Source organism: Brachionichthys hirsutus, chromosome 4, assembly GCF_040956055.1.
Source record: "Brachionichthys hirsutus isolate HB-005 chromosome 4, CSIRO-AGI_Bhir_v1, whole genome shotgun sequence".
Classification (NCBI taxonomy): Eukaryota; Metazoa; Chordata; class Actinopteri; order Lophiiformes; family Brachionichthyidae; genus Brachionichthys; species Brachionichthys hirsutus.
The window spans coordinates 12,275,985-12,295,981 of record NC_090900.1 but is presented as its reverse complement, the minus strand read 5'-3'; the positions used below and the strand labels follow the sequence as shown (position 1 = coordinate 12,295,981).

Below are 19,997 nucleotides of genomic sequence, written 5' to 3'. Positions count from 1 at the left end.
GGTAGGTAGAGCATCTTTGGACGTGAGAAACTTTCAGAGTAAAAGAAAACCCATCCTGAGACATGTTAAAAGGGTTAGGGTTAGGATTTAACATAAATTAACCGTGTCCCTTTGCGTCCTTGTGTCTGTGTCGCATTGATGTGTGAGTGGAACAAGCTAAAACGAAGAATTTACAGGAGCCAAATCATCCTTCCCTTCATCTCTTGTCCTCCTTCATCCTTCATGTACCCCGGAGCTGACGCAGGTGCGTTCACTAAACCTTCTTAAAGAGCCCCCCCCCTCGTCCTCTAATCCTCACTCCTTTCTCCTTCAAATCTGCAAGAATCTTAATTGTACATTGTCAATGTGCGGGTTTCTTCACCCCCATCCAGCAAGGGAGGTGATCTCGATCAGCTGCAGGGGATTGCCTTGCACATTGGGGGGGGGGGGGGGAGATAACCTCGGAGGAGCCGATGTTTGACAGCTCTGTGACATCACACACAATAAACAAAAAAGTGAGCTATATTAACAATGATGGCACATCCACACAGGCCGGGGCTGCCTGTACGTTCTGCATGCTGCGGAGTGAACAATGAGCGTCATTTATTAACAGCCTCAACAAGACAATGATCCTTTTAGCAACAGATTCCGGTGGCACTGGACAGAATGCCACTAGTGTTCTCTGGGAAATCTGGGACAAAGAGGGACAAGCAGAGGACGGGAGGGTCGACAAACTGCGTTGACCTGCCTTCACTGTAAGCTGTTTACAGCAAGCCGGGGCCTGGGTTGGCGTAACGGCGTGCATGACTGGGCACATTCAAGCCGACGCCGAACGGTCGGCTTGACCGATGGCACAGCAGCGCTAGCGTTTTATCAGTGTGTGCTTTGACATCTAGTGCTGATTCACATGCCACTGCTCAGCAGACACATGTTCAAATTAGGCCACTGCCATACATATTAGCATGTTCAGCTAACAGGGTTCAAAATATAAATAGTCATTCTGAAAACCCAGACTGTTACTTTTAGCACTCCAAGACCATGCATGCCTGCACCACTGGAAAAATGTAATTTTGTCCTGATATGGATGGACCTTAACTTCAATGATAAATGAACCAAAAGGAACTGACATGGACGATGAATGGAAAGCGTAGTTTTTGCTGATTTAAACAAACTGACAGCGTTCAGAGGAAGAAAGACAAGCGATGCCCTTTGACTCCTTCAAACCGTAACAACTGGCATTCTCATCTGGCACGGCTCATGCACCAAAGGCAGCCGTTATCTTCTAAAGCGTCTGATGCTGGCCTGCATCCCCCCCCCCCGGTTAAGGGGATTCCTCTGGATGCTCGGGTCGCACCGTCTGCTCCAGCTGCACTCGGGGGGGGGGGGGTTTATTGTTGCGTTGACAGCACTGTGAATTGTGACGCTTAATGTAATTGCAGAGCAATATGTAGGTCTGATCCGCTTAAGGGGATGTTGAGGTCTGTTCCTGCAGAGTCAGAGCAGCGGGAGCGTGGCTGGATCCATATGCAGGGATAAACGCTGATGTCAGGTCACCACTGAGTCAATAACGCCGTCTCCGCGGCTGCTCTGTCGGGCTTCCATAACTACAACATATCGGTATTAAGGCTGCAGGATTTCATTACTCAATTGTTAAGTGATTCATGGGGATATCGTTTTCCCGAAAGTCTCAGCCCAGTGCTTGGGGAGTAGCAAGTTGGCAACATGCTGGAATGGAGACTATGAGCCTTTATTAAGATAAATGCATTTTCTATTCCGACTCGTACTCTGAGAGCACAGCTCTAGAGAAAGGAGGCGGGAATGATTCAGATTTACGCTCTAGTCCGGTGTTACGTATAACAGCAGCATGGAATGCTTCTTCCCTTCTTCTGGTTTCAGTACATTCTAGACCTGAGTGTTTTACTCCGGATGAGGCTCTAAGTGGTCGTTTCACACGACACTAATTTGTCAGCCATATCCCTTCATTGCGCATGCATGCATGCATTCATTCAGGTCCGTCATGCTTGTGGGAGCTGAGCAGCGGTTCTGGAGCGAGCCAGTCATCAAGTGTTGCTGGGGAAGGAGCCTCAAAGCAGTTTGAGAGTTTCCACACATGACACGCTCAAAGGAGAGCGCCGGGCATCGGCTTCACGCCCAGGCACGGTGGGCCAACGGCTTCAGTTCAGATCAAATAGAGCTGCCTCTTCCTAATCCAAGACGAACAGGTGCTTCTATTTAAAAGAGCAAATCCTCTCCAATCTGCCCAATGGAATCCCGGCTCTCCTCCTCCTCCTCCTCCTCCTCTCCCACTCTACTGTATACTGTTTTTTTTTATGCCTTTCCAGGATTAGCAACAGAAACAAAAGCACAGTGCCTGAATGAGATGTGGAAATCTGCATGAGGAAAAGCACTTAAGAAACCGAAGCTTCCACCGCCCTTCCGCCAGAGAGCGTACCAAAAGTTTCAAATACAGCAGCAAGTAACTTTCATTCAATTCACGAGGACATTTTCTTTGTGGAATGATTCAACTTATGGATGCTTACCAAGAATAAAGACATAAACTGAGTTTTAGCATCTGTGTTTTTTTTTAGATTTCTACATTTTGTTCTCCTCCTTGTCTCTGATTTCATCATAAACTGTCTGTAAGCTGTTTTCTGGCTCCCTGCCTATAGCACCAAGCATCAACAAACAAAGCTGCCAGCTAATGAATAAGGAGGACTAAGCAGCTTTAAAGGGACATGTTTCACCTCAGCTCATTTCACACACTAAAAAGAAAACATCCTAACTTGGAATCATGTGTCTACTGTGGCTCTTGTAGAATAAAGGCTACACTGAAAATAACAGCGAGTTAACTTGAATCACATAAATAAAGACAATAAGCAGGTTGTTGGCAGGACGTCCCGGTTGGTGACGGGAATAGCATGAGGATCTTTCCTTCCAGCCGAGCAGTTAATGAAGGAGAGTATATAGTTCCAGCAGTTCTGCACCATCTGGACTTCTACTCCCATTGTATGAAGTTGAGTCATTAACAATCTGGGCAGCAAGCAGTCGAGATTTCCTTGATCCCACACCGAGGAAATGTCTTCGACAAAGTTCACTCAGAGTGGAAGACAGAGAGGGGCTTGGATAGATTTGGAAGCGGCTGAGGGGAGGGGTGTGTGTGTGTATATATATATACATACATATACATATATATATATACATGTATATATATATATATATGACAGCGGCCGAAGCACAGCTAGAAATCACCCTTTGAGCCCAGGGTCATTATGGGAAAAGCACAGTGTGGCAAACCGAAGCTCTCATGAAGGCAGCTGAGTTTGAGGTCTGCTAATTATACTTTCCTCCTTGGGCTAGGAACCAATTTGTCTCGTTCTCTACGCCACCAATTCCCCCTATCACGCTGACAGAGAGTCTCGCGGAACTGCTCCAAAAGCTGCAATGAAAACAATTTGCTCTAAGAACCAGCAGGGTCTGGATTCAGCCTTGAAAACTCTGGAGAGAGAGATCGGAGACACACATTTTATCGTACCCGTCCGAATGTGTTACCCTGTAAAAGGGGTAATAAGAACGACCCGACCCCTGGGCTGGCCCTGGGAGCCGCCTATTCACACGAGCACAATAAAGACCTTTTTAAATATGAATTTACTTCAGCCTGTGCGGCTCAGTCAGCTTTTGTTGTGGACATAATGCGTATGGGCTGTGTCTGCACCAACAAACAGGGACGGGGCCCGGGGTAGGCCCGTCTCAGCTCAGGACAGCGTTCCAGGCTTCCTTAAAAAGCTCTTGTCTTTCCCTTTGTGTACGACCCGGTGAGTTCACCATGAAAAACAGAACAGCAAGAATGATGCAAGGTACAAGAAAAATAGATTGAATGCGTCATGATTATGTAGAATGAAGTCATCTTTTTAAACTGTGCGTCTCTCGGTTAAAAGAAACATCTGGGAGGGAAAAGTTGGAACCTTTTAAAGACAAACCCATCCCAGCATCCCTGGGACTGAAGGTCCCCTCTGAGTCACGACTTGGCGGACACACACACACACACACACACACACACACACACTGTGTTCACACTCTTACTGACGTAAGGAGATAGAGAGCAGAAATTAACAGAGCAGCGACCTCGGCGGTGGGAAGCGCCAGGTGGGGTGTGAGAGATTGCTCATAGGGTCTCGGGGAGTGAGGCGAGGGTTCTCACAGAACCAGCCAAAACAACAAAAGCGCTATTCCCAGTAGCAACAACATACTTTCTCTCAAAAGGCCACATCCTTATGAGAAGAGGGAACTTCATGTGAGTATTCCGGGTCAAGATCAGTCTTGGTGGATGTGCACCGGTGACCAATACTAACCAGCTCATCTCACCTCATCAACCGTCTTCCCACGTTGACTTGATACAGTGAGAATGGGACTCATCCCGGCATGCATGGGCGGATTGGCAGACGAGCCGGATCCCTGCGGGTCTGCTGCCAGATCCCGGACTGAACAGCACGGACATTGTGTCGACTAGATCGGGCCTGACTGTGTGTCCCGTGGTGCTTCCTCAGCAGGCTGAAGCGCCGAGGTGAAAGTGAGTCCTGGAAGGGCCATGTGGGAGTGGTGGTTTTATATCCAGGACATTAGCGTGAGGAAGAGCCCACTCAGGTTAAGCCTCAATTCAAACACACTGAGCTGCTTCACCAAACCTAATGGATGGGACGCTGAGGAAAATGTCAACCTTCCTGTCAAAGAGTTCTTCACGCCAAACACTTCACTCAGTCTTGGCCTTGACTCTAGGCAGTCGTTAAATCGTTTAGAAAGAGGTGCCAATGATGGAGACATTTCTTTTTCAATATATTTCGTCGGTGAGTTTCCAGCACCAACTCAAAGCTGTGACGTTTCCACAGCGACTTCCAGGAGTTGCTTTCCAAAAGCAGCCATCATTCATCCGACTTTGCTTCCTCCTTCTTCACAGAAAGCAAAAAAAAAAAAAAGCATCTCAGTATTTGTAAAAGAAATTCAGAATTCTGGAAACGTTCATTTACGTTTTAGAATTGCAAAGTTAAATGAACGTGCTTCTTCTAGAAGTGTAAAAATGAAGAGGAGATTCAATTCTCACTCAATTTGTGATGGTGGCTGTCGGCCAACTGGGACGCACACTTCACAGTGTGTCTTATGGCTGGTTCACAGAGCTCTGCGTGTGTGTGTGCGTGTGTGTGTGCGTGTGTGTGTGCGTGTGTGTGTGCGTCTGTGTGTGTGTGTTGCCTTCTTCCACAAGCTATCTCTGCCAGTTATATGATTGTGCGTTGTTGAAACAGAAATTTCCTTGATCTGCTTCCACTCTCTGGCCGGACTATTAAATAAATGCAGCTAAAATTGCTTTCAAGCCCCTCCCCCAAAAAGCTTTAATTGGCCGATTGTTCCTCGTGCTTACTGCCTGTGCATCCTTGTGTTCAGCAGTTTTCTGACAGTCGATGGTTGGTAGGCTGGTGGTGGTGGTGGGGGGGGGGGCTCAGTCTCAGAGTGGGGTATTAATCCTTCCAATGTCAGTCAGAGGCAGGGATCTAATCCCTGAAATATTAATCATTGAGGCGGGAAAAGGGCGTCGAGCCCAGAACACATATGCTTGAGGGCAATTTGTAACAGCAGGGATCCAATCAAAAGAAGCCACTTTTGATTCCAGTGCGTATTGGATCATCTCAAGGACTATTTTTATCTTTATTAAAGTAGAGCAACGCCTCACACATCAGTGCATTTCAGACTAACCGAGAGGAAGGAAGACTTTGCAGGATCTCATGAAATAACGACCACAGATAGAGCAAAGCCTGTTTCGCTCCACGCAAACAATGAGTCCTCTTTTTCATTCCGCCCAACATCCCCTGGAGTCCGGATCATACGCAGCAGATCCACGGATAAAAGGGCCGGTTCATGACTTTCACATCCACGCCTGTTCATGAGGAGAGAAAAGCAGACGTTATTGGGTGCGACCTCCACCTCCCTCTCTCGATCCAGTGAATGAAAGGAGGCTCTATTGAGCCTGGATGGTCTGTTGCTTTAAACCACAGTGGAAAATATGACGGCCCAGCAGCAGGTAGGGGGAAGAGGCTTCTGGGGCTGCACGGGTGGGAGGTCCCGCCACCATTGCTGCCACTTCGCACACTTGTTTGGATGCCTTTGTGAACGTTTAACTGACAGTCAGCGACCTCAAGGGTTGAGTTTAAATTAAAGAGTGATTTCTCTTTGAGGATGCAAATTACGATGAACCTCGGGAACCTTTCAAAAGCCCAAAAGCATCAGCCCCAACTGCCCCAGAGGAGCCCGTTTCTGGGGCAACCATCAGCCCTAAAGTCTCAATTATACTCTGTTTAACTTCCAAAATTGTCTGTTTCAAAAGGCGTCAGCCTGCATCCATGTGTCCTTCACATTGCTGTTAATAACACATCCCTCAGGACCGTGAAGTGTCATCTGTCATGAGGCGATGATGTGCAGCAAGCAAATTGCGTGGAGGGAAAAGTTTCCTAAAATGTCTCGAATAATGACAGGTACTGAGAGATTTTCTTTGCCTCTCTCGCGTTGTCTTGAATTCAGTGTCACAACCGCCACAATGGATGTGACTCCATTTCACAGTTCTGATGACGATTGCTGCCGCCAATGAGCGGCGACAGCTCAGACCTGATGCAAGCAGTCGCTGTGATAACTGGAAGCGTTCAGGAAAACACGCAATGCCTCGTGTTTCATCTTCCTCTGCGTCCATCCTCCCTCTCCTCTTTCCACTGAGGGTGAAAACAAATCCCCCCCCCCCCCCCCCCCCTGTGGGGATTAATAAAGCTGTATGAATTGAAGAGAATGAAGTAGGATTGCACCTCAGATCTTTCACTCCTCTACCGCAAATAGTTCTGCGGTCAGAGATCGCTGTGACATTTTGACTGGAGGCTGACGACAATAATAGAACGCACCCCCACCCCCCCACCAAAAAACCACAGTCTGCAGGAACCAGCAGCAACATTTCTGAGTGGTTGAAACAGAAGGAAATGGTTAGAAAATGTAGTTTAGTAGCATTTAAATGTCACATTTTAGTCTGTAACTATAGAGATTTTATAATGCTGAAAATCTTAGCCAAAAAAAAAGCATCAGTCATCTGAAATGTACATTTCCAAATGTGCTGCTTTTAGCCTTTTAAACACACAATCTGCCGTGAACTTTAATGCTGCACCGCAACACCCTACATTAATTTGTTTACCTCTGCATCAGTCGCTACCCTCAAATATCCTCTCAACGTGCAACTATAATCTCTACGCTAATGCTAAAGTCCTTTCAGGCCGTGCTACAATAGGATACGCTGAATGTGTTCCATATTTTACATGTTGTCCAGCGCTGGTTTGAGGGTTCTACTTTAATAGATTTATTCAAATAAAGCCAAGTTCAGTAGGAGGGGTCATGCAGCTCTGTATTTAAGGTGCAGTAGGAGATTCTGGAGAAAGATATCCCACCCTGTTATTACCCCTAAGACTCAGCCTGCTGCCCTTCAGCAGATGCACCTACTTCACCTTTAAATGCTCCTAAGCTGAGTCCTCCTTGTACCCAGAAAACCATTCCCGTCGGAACGACTCGGGCATTCGCTGGGTTCATCTTGTTCCCATGGGAGATAAACCCTCCCATTATTCCAGAAGCATTGAAAGCGAGTAGCGAGCGTTTGCGTATTTCTGTTATGAGTCCTGCATAAGAGCACCCATTATACCCATAATATTACATGAAACGGCAGAATGCGACGATGCAATGAGACAGTTGGAAAGTCGTCGCTGTGCTGTGATGTCATGTGCTGGTTATGTCCCATCCTGCGGGGATTAGTGGGAGAAAGCCGGGCCTGGCCAGGACGTCACACCTTTTTACTACAGCTGCGGCAGATCACAGCTCAAACAGACACGACTGCACGGGTCAAAGCAGGTTATCCACATCAGGGCCTTGCCCTTGCATTGTGTGTGAACAGCTCTTTTTATCAACTCGTGTGTGTGTGTGTGTGTGTTTTTTTTTGGTCCATTCAGAAACTCCGCATCTCCGTGTCGGAACGCTTCAATCTGGAGTTCAACACAAAGCCAACCATTTGCTGCATTTCTTCTCAATGCCGACGAGACGCTTAACTCTGGGTCAGTGAAACACCCACAGTTCCACACCGAGTGGGGAAGGGGGGGGGGGGTTCTGCCCTGCTGACACCCTTACAATGACTGAAACTGTTTTATGCTGAGAAGCTCGACCTTACAAAGAACAAAGAACATTTACCATTAACCATTAACACGAGACTCAGCAAATTATCTGAAGCCATCCAAAAGCTTTTTAAACAGGGCGAGCACAGAGAGCTGCTGCCTCGTTCTCTATGCAGGAAACCAAGCTGAAATGATAGTGTCAATCTGTTGCCGTGTGTCTGTGGAGTGTAACTTGTTAACTTGTAACTTGTTAGCTCCACTGCAAACATACAAACCTAATTTCCCATGTGTGTCTGTAAAGATCTAAAGTGTTGGCTCCGGATCAACGTGATCTTATTTAGTCAAAATAAAATGTCACAACAACCTGCTGACGGACAAAGGCGAGTCCGGTTCCTCCCGCTGACTGTTTAGTTTCCCCCCCCCCCAGGAGAATTAATGTGTGTGTGTGTATGTTTAGTCAAAAACACACACACACACACACACAGCTCAAAGCAGGTGTGTGTGGGGGTGTGATCCTATGCCATAAGCCTCCTGCAGAGATGCCACAGGCTGTCCGTGCTCGATGCGGACCTACTGGACCGCCGCGCGTGAAAACACTCGCCTTTCATTCCACGCTGACAGAGGAGGTGTTCAAAGCAACAGCTGAAGGCTAAAAGTACTCGGTCTTTGTTGAGTGTAAAGCAGCCAGTAGGTTGCTGCAGCTCTCTGAGCATTTAGACCGACACAGATAACCTGACTAAAAGAAGCGTCTGCTTCCACCTCATTAACGATTCCGATATGAATCAACTAGGATCTCCCCGTTTCCCGTTTTCAATGAGCGCTGATTAACATTGTGTTAGCAGATAATGGGGGATGTGTTTGAGTTGGGTTTGGTGTGAGCTCACCTGCTGGCTCCAGGGTTCATAGAGCTTTAAGGAGGTTTAGAGCTCTTCAGCACAACCTCCTTCCTGTGGCTCCTTTCTCCTCTGAAGCCAGGAAAAAACGCTATCTTTCCATTTCAGCGCTCGTGTCAGCCAGTCTGGCTCATGTGGCGATGTCAAGAGACAAGCGAATCAGGACGCCGCGTTTCAAATGTGTCAGAGTTTTGGTTTTCATGGTGGATTTTATAAATAGTATCACAGATTGTGTTCAAGTCAAGCAATTAAATAGCATATTATAACAAACTGATGCTGATATTGTGTAGCCACAGCCCTTTACTGAGACGAGAGCTCTCACTTACTCCAAAGCTAAGAGTTAAGATAATCTATTTCAGTTTTTTTTATTTTGATGGACTGCACATCTTTAACTCAAACAGGCCGCTGCATCCATCCGCCCCCTACAGATGCAATCATCTTGGATGCTGGAGTCTATCTCAGAGGTGGAGTACATTTTGCACAGGTTGCCAGTTAATCTGACAGGTATGATGCATAAAGGTGCTGGAGCACCTCGAGGGAACCTACATCGCCAAACAAAACAACGTACAAACTCTACACTGACAGCTTGATTTTTATTTTTAACTTATTGTGGCTGTTAAAGGGAATGACTTTCTTTTTGTCGATTGAACCAATATGCTAAAACTGCAGCCAAACGTTGGCAGCCATTGGCTCAGACAGAAGAGGGAAGTCAGAAGCTAATTGAGAGAAGCACTGATGCAGCGTTCCTTTTGGTCTTTAATAAGGTGTGTGAGTAATACTGGCCTTGTCCTTATAAAAACCAACATCACTGATGTATGAGTTTAATCATGCTGGGCTAGCACATGCTAAATACGTCTGTGTCTAAATTCTGTCACTCCTGTTTGGACCTAAACACCATGATTCCATCAGAGTCATGGTGTTAAACCCATCTGTCTGAGACTGCTCGGCCTCCATCATGAGAGCTGCATGTGGGCCCAGCAGCACGAGGCGCATTCGTGATAATCAGGTGTCATCAGCAGAATCGCTTCCCCACTAGTAGTGGAGATGCCCCCCCCCCCCCCCATTCAAAGTCAGGCACGCCAAACAGGCTGGCGATCGCCGGTTGCTCAGAGGCGCTCACATTGATCGGTGTTTGCGCTGTCCCCTTCATGATGAAGTATGTGGCTGAAAGGTTCAAGTGAAGGAAGATAAAACTTCAGAGCAGATGACTCCTGTTTGATGCTTGAGTTTGCACACGGAGAAAAGGCGATACGATTTGAAGATAGCGGCTGGCAGATGACCAGCTCGGACCAACTGAGAGTCACGTTAATCTCCTAAATGCCCCCTGAAGCGATATTACAGTACGGTGAAGCTCCCAGAGCTGCCACACTGTTTAAAAAACGACAACACATATTTGAGCCATGGAGGAGGGACCTGAATATAAACTACCTCCGACTCTCCGTCCACAGCCGTCGATTGAAAACGACAAACCTTTTAGCCCCGTTACCGACTTCAATGGGAGCCCTATGTGCTCCAGTTACAGGGGGGAGTTAAAAATAGGCCTCACTCAGTCACCACTTAGCGTGGCAATGTGGAGAGCAGATCGTAAATGAGCGCAGTGAAGTGCTTGAATGGCAGCCCTTGTTGCTGGCTGGCCGGGCCCTGGTGCACGCGCTGAATGTAAAGCAGTAACGCAGGCAGCTAATGATCCAGCAGTAAAAACACTTGGGGTGCGTTAAAGGTGGGGATGCAGGGCAGAGGAGGACAACAGAAGCTCTGTTGCCACGTTGGGAGCATGACATGGAACCGTGCTCAATGTGGCATGCTGGGAGGATGTGACCTGCTGTCCGACCCGGAGCATCTATTAGTGGCACCCACCGGCTTCTCTGCTCCTATTTAGCTTTGAGTCGCCAGATTCAAATTCTCCAGGCTGAGCTAACACCCCTCTGATGTCTGTCTCCATGCTGCCCAAAAATCATGACTTGATTGAAAATTGGCTGCAGTCCAGTCACATCTGATATGATACAGTTTCTATGAGTAATACTCCACTAGCCGCCTCTGGGAGGCGATCCAGCTAAATAAACTGCGCTGTCCTGCTTTGCTGCGACTGCATATGAGCAAATACGTAGTTATCCTCTAATTTAACATGAGCGTGAGTATCGTGTGGCGCAACAGCCAATCCTGAGGTTTTCCTTCCTTTGCCAGGAATTGAACTACGAATGTTTTCGATTTTCTGGCATAAATAATACGATGAATGCAGATCCACAACAAAATGATGCAGACTGAAGATACTATTCTGATATTCTGATTTATTGCACCTTAGGCATGTCGCCTTTTTTAAACCGGATTTAATTGCTAGACATTTCACAGAGCTCAAATAGGAAATTACAAAGAATTCCTGTACCTTACATACACATCTTAAAATACACTACACAGGCTTTTATCTCAGTTAAAATCTAAAGGTATAGTATAAAGAAGATAGTAACATAATTTATGGCACTGATTTACTTAGTTTTCCAGTATTTTGTCTGTCGCATTGGAAACAGAAAAGGATAGCTGCTCCCTCTGAGAGGGAGCCGGGCCTCCGTTTGGTACCATAACAAATTGTGCATTACTAACATCTCACAGACTGCAAATAGCAGTGACAGCCACATTTTTTTTTTTAAGTCAACCTGGTTAAGAGGAAGACAGGCTCCTTAATGTGCTCTGTTTTATATTAGTGATGGTCTGAAACTATCACTATGTGGGATTGTGCAGTACAAGCCGTAGAGGCGTCTCTTTCCCTTGGTTTTCTCCTCTTTAGCCTCGGGTCTGCCGATATGAACCCGCGTTGTCCTGTTTCAGCTGCCACCACACCTTAACCCGCGCCACATGAAAGCTCCACAGGCAGCTGTTGTCACATTGCCTGTCAGACCGTACTGAGGGACGGAGATTTTGCCGACTGCCATAGACACAACAGCACTGACGTCTTAGTACCAATCGCTGCCAGAGCAGAACTACCGTGTTTCTAGGGTTCAGGCTAATCTTGACATCTGAGCTGCGTGGGCTCATGGGCCGGGACAGCTGTACCGCTGCTGGGGAATTGTGTTATTGGTGCAGAAGCAGCTGGAGTTTCTGACTGCTCGGCAGTTTATCTGTGACTCCCTCACCTCCTCTAGTTTCAGGAAATTTAACATTTGAGGCTTTCACTCAAAGCAGTCCCAGTTGTGTTGATAGCGGGTCTCTGCAGCTCAGGCACTCACTCCTGAAATATCCTCGCAAGCCACTTCCAGATTGCACACCATGCTGCCGATGCAGTCAATCTCATGGTGAACATTTGGTGAAACTAGAACAGGACTGCTGAGATTTGCTGATTATGATACATCCCAATCATTTGAATTGTTTTTAACACACGTCAGAGTGTTCCAAGAGGTGCAACCATAAATCCTCCTCACATTAGGCAATAAAACTTTGGCCTCAGAGTTGAAATAAAGAGAGGACTCCAGGGATGACCTACCTCAACCTGCAGCACCCAGCACATGATCTAGAACAGAACTATGCTTTGGAACGTGAGGGGTTCATCACAGATAGGCTCAGATTTCATTTCTGTGGAGCCAGATATGGTGTGGAGGGAGCATCGAGGGAACTATAACCTACCAAATACTCATCCTAAAGACTCAGTCAAGGAATGAAGACAAATAGGAGGATACTCATTACAAGTGTTACACAGGGGAGGTCACGCAACTGCAGCGTGCTCAAATCTCGGCTGTATGAAATCCCCCAGAGGGTGAATATAGCTGGGAAGAAACTGATCCCGGCCACCGCCTCTCCGAAGCACATGGCATAGGGTGAGAATGTCCAATGACTTAAGGAGGGCCGCTGTCGCTGCGATGGCCGTGAGACAACCTCATTGATATTCACAGGTTATCCTGGCTGATATTCAGCGATGCTAAAAGTCAGCATGCTCAAGAGGAACATTTCCAACTGCTGCATTATTAAACTCCTGTGGATAGAAGGGGGGGTGCTTCCAATACTGGGCTGAAGCATTTAAAGTGACTTAAACTATTTGAAGCATATCTGGATTTGACCATCTGGCCAGCAGGTCTACGCCAGTTTAATCAGCCTACAGCCATTATTCACAAGGCAGCGGTGACCAGGGTGCAACAGACTGAGGCCGGCTGCTCATGTCAGCTCTGATCAAATGCTTTTAAGCCTCTGAACTAAGTGGGTCCGGTCAGGCCACTGAATTAGTCTTCCGTGAGCAGGTAGGATTAGGAGTCCAGGTTTTAGACACACTCGACTCTGTTTTAGTTCTTCGCTCCATTAGTTTGCAGCTCAAGCAGCATTTAGACTGTGCACTGCAGGAAGTGGGTAAAGATCATCATCCAGGTTTAAAACTATCTCTGAATCAATGTCCTGAGACAAGAAAGACAACAAAAAGAAGTCATCCTTACCCTGGAGGTGTTAGAGAAGGATGAAGATCCTGTCCAGGGACAAGACGCAAGACCCCCACCCAAAAAAATAACAACATCCAGACGGCCCCTAACACAATGTTCTACAATCCAGCACTCTGCTCGTCTTATTTGCAGTAGCAATGTTAGTTTTTGCTGTAAAGTAGTGTATCTTTATATTCTTTCATATTCCCTCATTATCACAACCTGATTATCTATTTATTTCTCTAACTCACACGATCCAGCTCACTTCCGCTGTCTGTGATTGGGGGGGGGGCATTAGTGTTTCTGTTCATTATTCCGGAAGCATTCTTTCCTGGTTCGGGCCAACAAACCGGAGTCCCCAACCTGGAACAGATGAGTTGAAGAACCTTGAAGGACCACAAAGCCCAACAAACAAATCCATATCACATAATTAGAGCGACTGATTAATCCATATTATTACATTAATAGAGGAGAAAAAATATCAATGCAGATAACAAGAATAAGAGACGCATCCTTACTGCTTCATTTCTGCGTTTTCTCCTGGGGCTGTCATGGCATGGATTCTTTCGTACCGCAGCGTAAGAGCAATAAATCAACACATAAAGATGGTTAACCAGCGTCCGTCGCCCCCGATTGCATCACCACCGGGCAAGTGGATCAGATTCACAAATCAATTTGGGCCAGGAATGAGAATTATCTAGAATAGTATTGACAAGAGAAGAATTCTCTGCTTATAGAAATGCAAGTCAAACGTCCTGTCCTTGTTTCCCAGTCAGACACAAGACTGCCTAACAGCTGGACGTGGATAAATAAAATACAAAAATGCACAATTTTATAAAATGCTGGGCCAAAGAAAAGAGTCTCAGCAGAAGAAACCCTTTAATGGGTGGCACCTTTGTCGCAGATGCAGTCAACAGCCTATCAGCACAGTTCATTTTTACATTGTCTGTCATACGGTGAAATAAAAATAGCACAGCTGCATAAGTGAGTCTCTCTTTTTCGAGTTTGAAAGAGCCTCGTCAGCGAAACAGAACTGTGGACTTTTATCACATCCAGTATTAAAGTTCGATGAGCTGGAATCTCGAAGAGAAAAAACAGAGTCCAGATGACTTTCAAAACTTGCATCAGAATTCAAGGGAGGTCACACAGAGACTAAATACTGGGTGGAAGCTGACCTGGAATCCACAGAGAACGGCCTGAGGGCTGAAGACTTTTGCACGTTACACAGTAACTGATTCAAGCTGAGACCGACAAACTCAAGGAGAATATTCTCTGTTCTTTAAACCTTAGTTTTTCATTGGTGATTTACGAACAGCAAATCTTCTGTCTTCCCAGAAGACTGACCTGATCACATTCACGCCCGATTACAACCAGTCTGAATTAGGTGCTGCTTTTACACGTCCCTCCCCCAGACCCGATTCCTTCCCTCCAATCTCAGGCCTCTGCTGCCAGCGTTAGTCGTCTCTCTGTGGATTCTGGCTGCAGCCTAGCATGTCGTAAGGATAGATGGATGAATTTGGTTAGTTCAGTTTGATAAAACAACCAATTGGCACCAGACGACTTACATTGCAATGAAAAATATGTGAGTTGGTGATGATTAAAGCTGTAAAAGGTCGGGTTTGGCTGGAGATAAACAGCCACCAAGCGATAAAAATCAAAACTCCCTGAATGAGTCGTGTTTTTATGGGCTCAGTGCAAAGGCACACATTTATATATGGTTTTATGAAGCACAGGGGTCGTTTCCATCGATACGTTTATTAAGGTATCCATCAAATCAAGTTCTAATGATATAAAACAGATTGATAAACTGTCCTGGGAGTTGTGAAATGATAGCATGTGATGGATATGACAAAATAAGGTCACCTCCACACAGACTACAAAGAGACTGTGTCTCACGGGGGGCAGGCCTGGCGAGAGCCCCCGGATCCACGGCCTCAAGAGATGAGAGAGACCACCGTTAATTATTTATAGACTGTGACCTCCCATCAGGTCATAGATCCACAACAAAGGGTCACGCTATTGGAAATATATCGAAGTCGCCGAAAATGTCTCAAACTTTAAGCGCCTGCTTTAAATCGTTTTCTGAGTAAGCAGCAAAAATGAAATAAAAACTACGTAATAATGAATTAAATGATTGAATACAGTCAACATTATTGTGGCAATAAAACCAAAGCAATTGGTTGAGAATAAAACGCTCAGGAGAGGGACAGAACCAGCTGGTAGTTCTCTGCTAACATCAAGGCACCCATGTTTTTATTTTGCATTAATCACACAAAAACATTCATAATGGCAGCTTTTAGCAAAGAGTTAATTACTCGCCAGCAGGAACGCAGCAAGATTATCAGAAGATTTGAAAAGCAGCCAGCAGCAGGTAAGGTCCTTCAGATCAACATTCAAGATGGATGCAGGAGCTGCCGCAATCACAACCGCCTCCTCCACGGGTTTTGTTACTGTCCAAACGTTTGGCTGTTCGTTTGATGCTGCTGATGAAGAAATGTTGAATGAAATTAAATGTTCTAATAATTATACCCAATTTTCTCGCCTATAAATGTACATATTTTGGCGCTTTCAGTGATGTAATCGGGAAAGTTCTGGTATACCCACCACAGAGACGGAGAGAATTTTGTCTAATTTGATACAAGTGTATTAAAATGTGCATTTCCCAACTAAAACCACTGTCATGAGGATCATTTAAAAGATGCCACAAACATACGAAACTGAATCAGTCAAAAATGGATCACAAGAAGTACAAAGATTAAGGTTTGCCACACCACTGGATGCTACCGCGCCAACTCTGACTTCTGAAACCTGCCTTTATAATCAAAGGGCCTATCTGCTGGACTTGCTGTGGCCCAGAGACGGTCCAGGAAACTCTGCAGGTCTCAGCTACAGGACTCCTCAAGCGCTCCGGCTGCGGGTGTTCAGACATAGAGCTCTGCTTCTACTTATTGCCAGTCATCGTTTTGCTCTGGCAAAGCAACACGAGGGGAAACGGGGTGGAGACACACCCATGGAGGGAGAGTCTAAATGAATTCCACATGTTCCTCGAGAAGAGACTTTCCAGGCAGCCTGAGTTTCTTCCACTGCCGGGAGGGTGAAGTGCAGCGTACTTTGAGAGCACCTGGCTGCACTTTTCGACCACTACGCTGCTGAACGCTGAATCCACGTGGATCTCTTTAGCTTTGCTATGGCATCAAAAGGCACGGTTTACTTTTTTTTTGTTAAGCACCAAAACTCAACAAAGTCACTGCTTTGAGGAAACCTAAAATAGGCAGTGAAAGGAACATTCCTGGGCTAGAGCGGGCAACAAAAATGATTTCTGTTGGTCCTCCCTGACCTTTGAGCTATAGTTAAATGGACTCACATTACTTATTATTCTGAAGACAACACTGTTGAATATGTAAAAAATGACCCCCCATCCATGGACAGTTTGCTTTGTGCCCTCGTGACATTTCAACTCGGCAATATCCTCGATCACAAATTTAAATAAACAAACTAAAAGCAAATCAGTCCGAAAGTCACATGAGCAGTATTTACTGAAAACAGGCAGCACAGACTGGCTGGCTGGCTCACCGCAAAATACCCTATAAGAAATGTACTACAGTACATACACTTCTTATAGTACGTACCTCATAATAAATGTACGTACACATGTGCCGCTCAACAGAAATCCCCTTAAGAGCCTCCGACTGGAGCACGGAACAATGCTTTCAGTCGGACCTGAATGAACTACGGTTGAATGGACGTACAGTGAAAAGGAGGAAGCAGATGTGGGAAGCTGGAGATTAGATTCCTGCTGGGGCTGCTCTGGTGTTCGGTGCTGCTCCCAGCCTGGGGATGTCGGGGCTTCACCCCCCCCCCCCCCCATCGCCCACCTGAACCTGGGTCAAGTTGGACGATGGATTGGATGATTCCACTCATCCTCCCCGTGTGCTCTCTAAGGCTCGGCAACCAATGAGAATAAGGCTGCCTGTTCTCAGGCAGGATATTAATTTGGCGTAAGGTCAAGGCCTTCGATTAAATCCTTTGTGAGAAATTACTGAAAGCTAAAAGACATATTTTTTTAAATCAACTGCACAGAGCTGGGACAAATTCATAGCGGCCAAACCATCAAAGTCTGTCCTTTCTGACCTTGTCTCCAAAACGTCGAACCTTCACTGTCCCTCTTATTGCCTCAAATCTATATAAAGACCTCCAGTAAATGTATTTAAGGAGCTCTAGTTCATCAAAGGATCTACAGTAGGCATATCTAAATATCTCTAGTAGATATTTCTGCCAACACACCCACTGATTTATCCAGTCTCAAAATGGTGACACGCAAAACCACTTGGGTAAAGATTTCTGCAAGACTTTGAAGTACTCTTTACAACAAGACATCGAGTCCACGTTTGCTGCGTATTATCTTCCATATGGACGTAGAGGCTTAACAGCAGGACTGTGGTGTGTTCGTGACGTCTACTTTGGCCGTTAACTTTAGACCAATCAGTAAAGCACACCTCTAACTGAATATCCAATTATGTGTGGAAGAAAAAGTAAAAAAAAATGGCACACAGGCGAGAGAGAGTGACAACTCAACCTCCACTCTTCGCTCCCCTTTCGTCTGCAATAAAATGCAGTGTAATAGGATTCCTAAGCTTTTCCAGTGACTGCTTCCACTATCACACAGACATTTAAGTGCACTAATCCATGACAAATTGTCTCATCTGATCCATGACAAATCGTCTGAGGGGCCGATAGAGATGAGGGAATGGAGGAAAGGGAGAGGACAAGGAGATGGAGGGTTGAGCGAAGAGGCCAGACGCGAACAGAGCGTTGCTCGGTACCTGAATGCTCAGGCGGTTATTACCTAGGTTTCAGAAAGGTTGACTTTTATTACCTCAAATGGCGATATAAAGCGAGAGGGCACGGCACCGAAGAGCCCTCTACTAAGCTCCCCAATTTCAAAGCAATGATCATGCAGAGCTCGATTATAGAATTTGATTTTATTGGTTGGCAAATGATGGGACTGCCATGCTCTCAAAATAAATAAATAAAAGTAATTAAATTAGCATTTTAAACAATTTATCAGTTTCTCAATTTAGTTTTATTTGGCTCTAGAAGACCTGGACAGTGGCTGAATTGGACTAGAAAAGGTGAAAACGGTGATGCGGAGACAAGTAAAAGACTGTTCTTGTGTCTCAAGTGGCTTGCTGTTATCAGTCGCACAGTGGAGGTACTATAAGTAAGGGTACTCATGTGGGCAAAAAGCAGAAGTGCCATTTATCAATACTGGTGAGTACAGTCTTGTCTAAGGCTCCAACCGCATGCCTGACAATCTTTGGCCATACTAGATACGACGTGAATGTGTTTAAACAGAAATTATACGTTTGCATTTATACGCGTGTAAATGCCCATGGCCCAGCGCCGGCAGCCAGTTCAGACGACTCATTTTCAAAACGTTACGACTCAGGCCTCGTCCATTCAACTAGATTTAAAATAGTTTTCATGGAACATACATTCTAGCTCTAATTAGTCCCTGCTGTTTTTGCCCCCCCCGTATGTCAAAATAAGAAATAAGAACAGAATGCCCACATGGAACGCCGTCCCCGAGCGCTGCATGGATACATCTGCTGCTCATAAAGGCCTTTACACCTTCACAGACGTCAAGCGGGAAGATGAGCACATTCAGCAACAGTGAAAGTGTTAGTGGAACAACTACAAAAAAAGGCACATGCACTCCTGTGATGCCGCTGCCAACAACGAGCTATTCCAACAAGGATTTGGGAAGCTGTGGAAATTAGCTGTAAATGATGCACACTGAGTTTGCGAGTTCATAAAGGTAAGGTCTCAACAATCCCGATCATCCGAGCCATATGTGCTGCAACGGAAGGAAAAATCAGTTCAAAGCGTATGCAAGGCTCCCAGGCTTCTACCCGGTACTCATCAAGAGAAAGGCAGCTACTCTAAATTACGATAAAGCTTCGCTTCAGCATCTTGTCTATATTGTCAGGTTTTTCCTTTCCCCAGGAAAACTCCAGTCCTTAGATCTCAAGTTGAAAAACTGGAGCATCGGTAGAGACACACAAATCTAAAGTCGAGCACTACAGCATTTTGACAGGCCGCGTTCTCAAAGACAAAGATGCCTACCGGTACGTTCATTTTTGTAAAACATGCGTGATTATGACAATGTTATTGCCCTAGTTTGACCATATGAGGAATCTTATCTTATCAAAGTAATTACATGTTTTCCACACTGAGGGAGCATCACGGTCGATTGAACGTTGGGTTCATTAAAATGCCTCCTACTCATCTGTGGATAGACTTTTTAAATCAGCGGCTGAAAAGCAGCAGCACCCCCCCTGCACAAGTTCTGGGCTCTTCAGTGACATTATACCCCATATATAAAATAAATGTAGGGCCATTATTTTTGGTGTAAATCACAATAGAGGGGGAGTGAGGTGCTTGGCAGAGGTCTGTGCTCTCCAGGGCTTTTCTAGTTTATATTTGGATCACTCCAAATTTCATCCCACCAAGGATACTACCTTTTTGCCAGTGCTGTCGGTTTATTTGTCTCT

General features: G+C 45.8%; 1 protein-coding gene across 1 annotated transcript in view; it reads right to left on the bottom strand.

The window, feature by feature from the left end:
- Nucleotides 1-19,997, bottom strand: part of zdhhc8b (zinc finger DHHC-type palmitoyltransferase 8b) — a 39,482-nt gene that overhangs the window by 19,100 nt on the left and 385 nt on the right. The gene's annotated exons all lie outside the window — the stretch shown is intronic.